The sequence below is a fragment of the Gopherus evgoodei genome, unplaced genomic scaffold (genome assembly GCF_007399415.2).
Source record: "Gopherus evgoodei ecotype Sinaloan lineage unplaced genomic scaffold, rGopEvg1_v1.p scaffold_77_arrow_ctg1, whole genome shotgun sequence".
In the NCBI taxonomy this organism is placed as follows: Eukaryota; Metazoa; Chordata; order Testudines; family Testudinidae; genus Gopherus; species Gopherus evgoodei.
This window is the reverse complement of record NW_022060098.1, coordinates 124345-135426: the sequence shown is the minus strand read 5'-3', so window position 1 is coordinate 135426 and position 11082 is coordinate 124345. Positions and strand designations below refer to the sequence as shown.

Below are 11082 nucleotides of genomic sequence, written 5' to 3'. Positions count from 1 at the left end.
CTGGCATGGGGCAGCCCTGGATGTTTCATTGCAGTGTGGACATAGCCTAGCATTATGTCTACACTGCCATTAGCACACCCAAGTCACTATTCTCAAACCCTGGGTCAGCTGATTCAGGCTTGTGGGGCTTGTGCGACAGGGTAATAAAATTACAGTGTAGACACTTGGGCTTGAGCCCAGCCTCTGAGACTCCACAAGGGGTGAGGGTCTCCGAGCCTGGGCTCCAGTCTGAGCCCAAATGTCTACACTGCAGTTTTTAGCCTCACAACCTGAGCCTCAGGAGCCCAAATCAGATCATCCAGGCTAGCCAGGCCACAGGGATTTTATCTCAGTATAGCTGCACTCTCAGGGTACGTCTACATTGCAATGCAAGCCCAGGGTTAGCAGAAGTCATGTCAGCAGCCCCAACACATAAACCTAAACTATGAGGAAAAGACCCACCCACAAATAAGCTGGGCAGTGTCCTTCTCCCTAAGGTTCGTAAGTCCAGCAACCAAAAGTCATTTAACATGAGCCATCTCCTCTCTGCACCCCACTCACAGCTGTTGTCCTTAGTCAGTGCAAGCCCAGAGGTGCCTCTGTAGAGTTCATCTGCCATCCTGGGTGGAAAAGGGGGAAAATAAGAAGGCACCGTACTCACTATGTTGTCTAGGGACTCACTCACCCCTCCACAGCCACCCTGTCCTAAAGTTGGTCTAACACATAAATTTTAGCATGAGGACTCAGGCCCCAGCCCACTTGGCTTTGGAACCAATGTCCCCTGCCTAGCAAGTGCTATTGAATTGAGGGTGAGTCCCTCCATCTGGGTCTGCCAAGCACAGTTCTGCTGCCCTCGATTCACACAACAAGGACAACAACCCTTTATTTCTCCTGTCCCAATAACAAGGAGACTGGGAATCCAACACCAGCCAAAAGTGATCATTTTGGCAAGCAACCCAACATATTCCCAACATACTGTAAAATCCACATGAAGACTCATACACGAAACCTTGCAAGAAAATCTTCCTGAGGGGGTCTGAAGCACCTGCTGCTGGGGGGAAGGAAGGAGCTGTGGGTTGAGATTGAGGGGCACTGGGAATAGGAGGGGGTTGTGGGTTGGGACAGAGGAGAAGGGTGAAGAGGAGCAGGCTCTGGTTGGGAGTGAGGAGCAGTGAGCATAGGAGGGACTGAGGGTTGGGACTGAGGGGCACTGGCAAAGAGGGGACATGGGTTTAGGCTGAAGAGTATCCTCATTTGGGGATCCAGCAGAACAGGGGAAGGCAGCAGGTGATTCTAATTCCATAGGGATATTTTGTGTGTGTGCGTGCAGGGGAGGAACATGCTATATGCCCAGAGGCCTTTATTCCTCCAGCCTGCAAGGACAGAGGGGCTGTCAGGAAGTTGCCCCTTCAATCCCCCACACACAAAGGCCCTTCTTAGAAAAGGCAAAATCCTGAAGAGAAAAAACATCAAAGAAGACTCCAGAAAGACAGATTTTTAAGATATAATGAGTAGTTTATTACCTGACCAGGGACTTGAACCCTCAGATTAAAAGTCTGATGCTTTACCAACTGAGCTAGTCAGACTCACAAACAAATACAGCAAGTTGGTGCAGAGGAGAAACTAGTCAAGGAAACGAAAGCAGGAAACAATAGGGGAAACCTGCTGCTCTCTCTGGCCTGGTCAACACTACGAGTTTATGTCCAATTTAGCAGCATTAAATCACATTAACCCTGCATCCGTCCACACAAAGAAGCCCTTTATATTGATATAAAGGGCTCTTAATACCGGTATCTGTACTCCTCCTTGATGACGAGTAGTGCTGAAATCAGTATTGCCATGTCAGATTAGGGTTAGTGTGGCTGCAATTTGACGGTATTGGTCTCTGGGCGCTATCCCACAGTGCACCATTGTGACTGCTCTGGACAGCAATCTGAACTCGGATGCACTGGCCAGGTAGACAAGAAAAGCCCCGTGAACTTTTGAATTTCATTTCCTGTTTGCCCAGCGTGGAGCGCTGATCAGCACAGGTGACTATGCAGTCCCAGAATCAAAAAAGAGCTCCAGCATGGACTGTTCGGGAGATACTGAAGCTGATCTCTGTATGGGGAGATGAATCTGTTTTATCAGAACTCCGTTCCAAAAGACGAAATACCAAAACATTTGAAAAAATCTCCAAGGCTATGATGGACAGAGGCCACAATAGGGACTCAACGCAGTGCTGAAACTTAAGGAACTGAGACAAGCGTACCAGAAAGTCAAAGAATGAAATGGACGCTCATGGAGGGAGGGGCGACTGAGGATTGTAGCTATCCCACAGTTCCCGCACTCTCCAAAAACCATTTGAATTCTTGGCTGAGTTCCCAAAGCCTGAAGGGTCAAAAACATTGTCGCGGGTTGTTCAGAGTATATGTCGTTCCCCCGCCTCCTGCCCCCATGAAAGCAAAGGGAAAAAAATCCTCTCTCACCTTTTTTCAATGTCACTGTATGTCTACTGGATGCTGCTGGCAGATGTGGTGCTGGAGCACTACACAGCAGCATCCCCTTCCCTTCCCTTGCGGACGGCAGACGGTACAGTAGGACAGGTATCCATCATCGTCGTCCCGTGAGTGCTCCTGACTGGCCTCGGTGAGGTCGGCCGGGGGTGCCTGGACAAAGATGGGAATGACTCCCAGGTTCATTCATAGCAGCTGGAGGCTGCGCTCCCCTCCCCCCTTTGATCCCTGCTTGCAGAAGCAATAAAGTCAGTGTTGTTTCAAATTCCTGCATTCTTTATTACTTCATCCCACAAATGGGAGGATAACTGCCATGGTAGCCCAGGAGGGGTAGGGGAGGAGGGAAGCAATGGGTAGGGTTGTTGCAGGGGCACCCACTAGAATGGCATGCAGCGCATCATTTCTGCGGGATCTCTAGGGCTCTGACCCGGAGCGCCCGTTTGCCCCTCTGGTTCTTTAGTAGGCTTGCCTGATAGTCTAGGCAGAACTGACTCTCCATTAGACAAAACTTAAAGAAGAGAATGACCTGGGGAGTCATTCCTATTTTTGTCCATAAGCCCGTGGCCGACCCCATCGAGGCCAGCCAGGAGCACCCATGACAGCAGCAGATGGTGCAGTATAACTGGTAACTGTCATTGTCAACTTGCAAAGCAGCAGACGGTACAGTAGGGCTGGTAACCATCTTTGCTAACTTGCAAAAAGCAAGGGGATGCTGCTGTGTAGCACTGCAGTACCACGTCTGTCAGCACTATAAAGAAGACATACGGTGACAGTGAAAAAAGGCTGAACGGGCTCCATGGTTGCTGTGCTATGGCGTCTGCCCGGGCAATCCAGGGAAAAGGGCGCAAAATGATTGTCTGCTGTTGTTTTCATGGAGGGAGGATTGAGTGATGACATTTACCCAGACTCACTCATGACACTGTTTTTGCCCCATCAGGCATTGAGATCTCAACCCAGAATTCCAATGGGCAGGGGAGACTGCGGGAACTATGGGACAGTTACCCACAGTGCAACGCTCTGGAAATTGTATAAAGTCGAGGACACAGGCCCATACTAAGCACATTAATTCGGCGGTGTGCGTCCATGTACCAAGGCTAGCATCAATTTCCCTGGCCAGGCCCTTTGGAGGTTTGAGCTACTCCCTGTGGTCACCCCACTCAAGGAGCGTTCGTTCTAGGCAGTAAGCTGGCTAGACAGTAAAACTTCAGATGCTGCTCCCAATGCTACACTCAGTTTTTCCGAAAACTAGTATCTGTAAAATTAGTCTACTTTCTGGCCAGAAGAGACCATTACAGCATCTAATCTGACCCCCTGCATATCACAGGCCTCCTGCATGACACAATAGCTACTTCTGGGGGAAAGGCATCTAGTTTTCATTGAATGACTTCAGGGGATGGAGATTCCACCACTTTCCTTGGTAGCTTGTTCCTGTGGTGAATCATCCTCGCTGTTGACTATTTGGGGCTTAGTTGTAATATGAATTTGTCTCTTTTCACCTTCCAATCATTGGGTCTTGTTATGTCTTTCTCTGCTCCATTCAAGAGCCCTTTAATACCCAATCTTTTCTCTCCATTAAGGCACTTCAACACTTCAGTGAAGTCACCTTTCAATCTTCTTTTGATAAGCTAAACAGATGGAGCTCTTTCAATAGCTCACTAGAAGGCATTTTTCTCCAGCCCTCAGAACATTTTGGTGGCTTTTTGCTGCCCCAGCTCCAATTTCACAGTATCTTTTTCAAATGAGGACACCAAAACTGGAGACAGTATTCCAATATCAGTCTCACTGATGCCGTGTCACCTCCTGTGATGTTATTGACATAATCTGTAACTTTATAGATCACCATTGTGACCACTGTTCTATATTTGCAGCCAGTATGATAGAAAGGTTGTTGTGAAAGGGGTCTATGGAGAGGTTCTGATTGGCTGATTATAATTATGCTATCTCTAGATGTGTATCATTTTTGTAGTTGACTTTATGAATATTGGCTCTATGCTGTCTGTATTCAAACTTGTGCTATGCTTCCGAGGAACACCCCAGCCAGACAAGTTGGTGTCAGTTCTGCCTAGCCTGCTTGATGGCCCATTAAGGACCATCAGCTCTACAATCAACCCATTGAGAGAAGGTAGATATGCCTTGTGGCTCAGCAAGGTATGCAGGGACCTGCCTATGGACAAAACTCAAAGGTTTTTCTATGCCACGTGCTGGATAGAGTGTCCTTGGGACAAAGAAAACAAAGACCACATGGCAAGAGACTGTAAAAGGCTGATGCCTCGTCTCCATCTTGTCTTCAGTCCTGCTTCATACCTCTGAAGGGACTTTGCTACAAACTGAAGCTCTGTACAAGGGACTGAATGACCCATCCCAGCTGTGGATGGACTCCAGAGACTTGATTTGAACCTGCAGTTTATTCCATCACTGCTACAAGCCTGAACCAAGAACTTTGCCATTACTGTATGTGAAGGGTTAAAATTCATGTGCATATTATATAACAACCTGGTCTATGGATTGTGCCAGCTCTTTTCCAGACCCAAAGTCCAGAGTATAATCAAGGGACCAGAAGCCTAGCAAATAGTGACCAGCTAAAAGAAAGCTGGGTAAACAGAAAGCCTTGCTTGCTAAGATAGGCTTGGTCAGCAAATTGCCAGGTGTTGGAGCTAAGAACTAAAGAATTGTATCTTATTCAGAGTTGCAGATTGAACAAAGAATCCCTGTTCCTATTGTGTAAGTCTCTTCTGTAGGGAGACGTTCTTCCCAGAGATCCAACCTTGAGTTTATGAAAAGTTGGCAGATGTCAATATAAGATATGGCATCCTTCCACCTCCCTTCCCAGGGACCAATGCCTTGCCTTAAGACACACAGAAAACAATCTTTATTGCCATATACTTTCACTGTTTCTTTGCTTTAAGCCCTAGTAATGTACCTGGAGGACAATCAAAGGAGTTGCTCCTTTCCTATGGACCTCAAATCAGAATTCAGCATAGATATTTTATACTAATAACATTTTATCAAAGTATTCATGAAATGTTAACTTGCTAACTTGAGACCATGCGTGGAGACATTATGTAACCTGTTAACCTTTGGCTACTGTGCTTATCATGTCTTGCTGCAAAACCTATCCCAGAGTTTGGAACTCCCTACCCCGTCTCTTTCCCCCACCCATGGAAAATCTATATATTCTATTGTAATCAATTAACAGTGTCTCTGAGCCTAATAAGCAAGGTGACACTCTGCCAGTTCTGTGTGTAATAAACTCCTATTCTTGCCCTCTACATGGTGGAGATTTATGTCCTTCACAGACACCTGCTGAACAAAGAGGAGATTCAGCATCCAGCTTGGCTGAATGTGTCTTCTCTCCCCACAGCTTGGTGATCTTCTGAGGAAATGGAGAAGACTGCCTTTGCCTAGCTGCACATTGCTTGCAAAAGAAACAAGTCTTTTTGGTGGCAAGTGTTGAAAGGAGCCATTAGACAAATGTGGAGACAGGAAAAATGTCCCCCAACTCAACTGGCATCTGTGGATGCTGAAGTCACAACACAAAGTGCTAAACAGTATATGAGCACAGGCTGGTGTCAGAAGAGTCTCTACCAAAGCCTTTTCCACCAGCAGGGGCCTCTCTGTGCGCAGAACTCCTGGTAGTGTGATGGCTGCAGGCAGTGGAGAACTCTATTTTGGCATCTCTTTGTCAGTGAACATCTACAGAGGCTGTTTAAAGGTCTTTAGATAGTGATCTTTGGGAAGAGCTGGCTGAAGTGTCTTCCTAGTAACCAGAAGATCCTGGCTTGGCCTGCCAGTTCTTCCGTGCAAGTCTTGAGGGAAATGGGGAATGTCTGTAGTTTGGAATTTGCAGGTGTTGTCCTGGACCATCAAAGGGAACAGTTGCAAGTATTTTCTCAAGGCAGGCACCATGGCTTGGGTGGCTAAAGCACCTGTCTAGTAAACAGGAGATCCTGGGTTCAACTCCCAGTAGTACCTTGTTCTATGGGTTTTGTCTCCTCTGCTCACATTTTCCTGTGTCTTTCTAGGAAACAGAAGAGACCTCCCTTGGTATCCAAGTCATTGCTTGCTAAGGAAAAGGCTTCTTTGGAGAGAAACGTTGGAAAGAATCAAATCACAAGCCTGGAGTTGATGAAAAGGCTGCTGTGACTGGCATTGGCATGGTGGTTGCTTTGACTGCAATTGCTGCAACACAAAAGCCTGCACCACACGTCCTTGTGATTCGCTGGGGATGTCCACACACAGATGTCATGTCATCTTCCTTTTGATTGTCACTGATGAAAAATGGAGCAGCTGGGAGAAAAGTCCCAGAGGCACTTGCCAGGTAAAGTAGAGGTTAGAGATGCAGCACCCAGTGGTGCCTTGCCAAATCTGTCCACTCCTCCCACTTTTTGGTCAATCTTTTGAAGAAGCAGAGAAGACTGCCTCTGCCTTGCAATGCAAATGCTTCCAAAAGAAACCGGTCATTTTTTCTGACAAGTGTTGGAAGAGGCACCTAAGAAATGTGGAGACAAGGAAAAGGTCATCGTAACTCAACTTGCATCCATGACTCTTGAGGCCACAACGCAGAGCACTGAGCACTGTACGACCACAGCTGGGGACAGAAGGGCCTTTTTCAAAGGCATTTTCCACTAGCAGGGTCTTCTCTGTTCACAGAATTTCTGATAGTTTGATGTCTGCTGGCACTGGAGATCACTATTTTGGCATCTCTCTCTCTGTCTCAGTGAGCACCCGCTGTGGTTGTTGAAAGTCTGTGATGGGATCTATGGGATGCAACCTGAACAGTGGGACCCCTGAGCCCTTTGTCCCACCACCTGGACTCCCTCTCACACATGTGATGCTGAGACAAGCTGTGAATCTCTGGCAGATATTGCACTTACACAGACATCCGTAGGTAGGGACACAGCCAACTGAATTACATGAATGCTTCTGCAGCCACTCATAACACTAATGATAGAAAGTCGCCCCCCCCTACAGCTCTGCAGCCTTGCACCCCTGGATCATACCATCTTGCCTTAATCAGAAGCCTGATCAGTGTGAGTTTATTACACAGGGTCCACCCCTCCCTCACTGTGAATAGTACATGAACCAGCCTTGTAATGGAGCTGAGATTTCCCAAGAACTTCAAGCAAAATACACCAGTTTAAGTAGAGCATAAAACAGATTTATTAACTACAGAAAGATGGAGTTTTAAGGATTATAAGTGGTAGGAATAAAAGATCAAAGTAAATTACCATGGAAATTAAAGATAAATTCACAATCTAAACTTTACACCTTATTACACTAGGGCGTAGTTCAGTTATGCACACAGGAAGGCTTAATGCTCGAGCTGCTGCACATGCTGGGCAGGCTTAAGGTCGGGCTCCCCATGGCAGGAGAGAAGAAGACTCGGCCCCTGGAGGGGCAGGCTGGGGCTTCCTGGATCCCATTTGCTCACAGCCAGCGCCCTGCCCCCACTCCCAAGTCATCCATGGTGCCCCCAGGTCGGCCAGAATGGAGCAGCAGTTTTCACTGCACTACGTCCACTTATGGCTTACAGGCAACTCCCAGACTCACCACAGTCCACCATCTCGGCCAGAAAGGAGCCCACTCAGCCTCACCATTGCTGCTTTTCCTTTTCCCCAGAACCCCGCTTCTCCTGGGCTGCAAGTAGCCATCCCTGGGATGCCAACAGGCAGCCACAGGGGTCTGTCTCCCAGCAGCCAACCGCACCTCCATGGGTTCAGCCCTCAGAAGGGCAGGTGGGGGTTTCCTGGATCCCAGTTGCTCACAGCCAGCCCAGCCTCCACCTCTAAAACCATCAGTCATGCCCCCAGGTTGGCCATAAAGGAGCCGCCATTCTCCACTTGGACTCAGCTTTGCTTGTTTTCCTTTCACCCAGAACCTCCCTTCTTCTCCTGGGCTGCAAGTAGCCACTCCTGGGAAGCCAAGAGGCAGGCACAGGATTCTACCTCCCAGCAGCCAACCACACCTCCCCAGGCTTTGCAGAATGAAGGGTGGTGCTCTACTAACCCCACTTAGCCGCACAGCTTCTTCCCTGCCTTCCTCAGCTCAACTTTCCTCTATTGCCCCATTCCTGCCTCACTTCCTCCTTTGGCCAGTCACGCAAAGGAGCCCAGCAGGAAGTGAGAGCCTCTATAGGCCAACCTCCAACAGCAGAGGTGGCCAAGCCACAAGCCTCCAAATGGTGACTGGCCTAACTACTCTAGGTTCTCCAGCCTGACACCAAGGTGCTTTCTCCACTGCTGTCAGCATCCTCTGTCATGCAGGGGTTGGAGTTATCCCAGGGACAGGCCAATAGGAGGAGTGCCCTTTCTGAATAACAAGGGGATCTGGGAAAAGGAAGCCAGCATGTTTCTGCCTGGTTTTGAACCAGGGACCTTTTGCGTGTTAGGCAAATGTGATAACCACTACACTACAGAAACTCCACCTACTGGGTTGTTGCTCACTCTGGCACAGACCGATGGACAAATCTAGAGAATGTGGTGGTAGCCCCTCGATAGGTCAGCTGGCAGGGCAGAGGACTGGAGCCAGCACTCAGGAAGTCGTCCTTACCTCGCCCGTGTGACTCCAGCTTGAGGGAGAGCTTCTTTTTCTTCTCCTTGCTGACAAAGAGCAAGAGAAGAATGAAAGGTCAGGTGGGCCAACTCGGTGCAGAAGCCCATGCTGTCTTTTCCTGCTGCATAGCCTGAAATGAGGGACTCGTGGCAGTTAAAGGAACTGCTGCACTCTCAGAAAACATCCCGCCCGTGCATAAAGGAGGATAGAAGAGCCTGTTAGTCTAGCACGCTCCCAACTGAACTGTTTCAGCAGCTGCTAGGTTTCTTTTTGGCCTGTTACTTTTCTGTCTGGGATGTTGTTGTCAGCTGTGGCACAGAAAAAGGACGTCATTGCGAGCTGCCCATGAAGATAAGATTAACTTTTGCCTTCCTTGCTCGGCTTTACTTGCTTCCTCACCCTATTCCTGCCTTAGTTCCTGTGTTACCTGAAGGCAACGGGGGCCCAGCAGTACGAAGAGGAAGTTAGACAGCTAGACCCTGGTGGCAAAAGTTCTACCACCGCTTGCCACCCCACTCTCTTCTCCCAGCTTCACATATTGACCGCCAGGGACTTGGTGCCCAGCAGCGCAACGGAAGGCAGTGGACAGAGCCACCCTCGCCTTGAAGCTCTGGCTCATTAAACCGTATCTTCAGTCGCTGATGGCCAATGAGAGACCAACAGCGCTTGCTATTTTAGCACTTGAAAATGCCATTGGTCAGTCACTGGATCTCTTTAATGCTGTTACATAACAAATGAAAATAGAATCTCAGTGTGACATTCTGTACCTTTGGGGGAGTGTGCTGTAACCCCCATATTCCTCATTTTCATATAATCGTGATCTTATATACAGAGCATGCCTTGTAAGGTATCAGGGGAAAGGATATGATCTGCTGAAAGTCATTTCTCTACCCATAGATGTTTACCATTCATGCATATGAAGTTATGAGAATTGTGCAGTGTGGTTATCACTATGCTGTAAGGTGGGGGAGTCAGCCAAATATTAGCTCCCCAGTGACAACAGCAAGGAAAGTAACCAACACCCGGACAGGGTGTCAAACAACCCATCAACAGCCATTGTTCAGCAAGGGAGCTACAGTGCAATCACTTACCTGCAAGAGGACACCCCAGGGGAATTGCTCAGACTTGCTTGGAGAGACGCAGTGATGCTCACCTGACTCTGAAGGGGGAGCAAAGCCAAGAGGGAAGAAAGGACATGATAAAAGCAGAGACATTTGCCATGCTTTGTCTCTCTCGTCCACCTACATCTACAGACACCCCCACACCAAGCAACTGAAGCGCTGACGAAAGGGGAGAGCCTGGCTGAAAAGCCACCAGCCGGCCTGTGGTGAGAAGCATCTAAGTTTGTAAGGGCATTGAAAGGGTTAAGATCAGCTTAGAGTGCATTTTGCTTTTATTTCACAAAAACAACGAGGAGTCCGGTGACACCTTAAGAACTAACAGATTTATTTGGACACAAGCATTCGTGGGTAAAAAGCCCTCTTCTTCAGATGCATGGAGTGAAAATTGCAGATAGAGGCATAAATATATATTGGAACATGATGTAAAGGGAGTTACCATACAAGGGGAGAACCAGTGTTGAAGGCTAATTCAGTCAGGGTGGATGTGGCTCTCTCCAAGTAATTGACAGGGAGGTGTCAATACCAAGAGAGGGAAAATTGCTTTTGTAGTGAGCCAGTCACCCCCAGTCCCTCTTCAAGCTCAAATTAATGGTGTTAAGTTTGCAGATCAGTTGTAACTCTGCAATTTCTCTTTGAAGTCTGTTTTTGAAGTTTTTTGAATGGCTTCTTTTAAATGGCTACTTTGAATGGCTACGTTTAATTGTGTTATTGAATATGAACATGTAAACATGTTATGGAAGTCCCATGTGGTCTAGTGGTTAGGATTCTTGGCTTTCACCCAGACAGCCTGGGTTCAATTCCCCACACAGGAACAATGCAGAGCTTCTCCTTGGAGGGGAGACAGGAAACAAAAAGAATGGGAAGGGATCCTGCCAGCAGCAGAGCTGGATAGAGTTGGGAGCAGTACTGGATTTGACATGGTGCCATAGTGCTAG

General features: G+C 48.0%; 1 non-coding gene across 1 annotated transcript; it reads right to left on the bottom strand.

Moving 5' to 3' along the window:
• Positions 1 to 8820: 8820 nt before the first annotated feature.
• On the bottom strand, positions 8821 to 8893 carry TRNAV-AAC. The gene has a single exon. It is a non-coding gene; the product is annotated as a tRNA-Val (tRNA).
• Positions 8894 to 11082: the final 2189 nt, after the last annotated feature.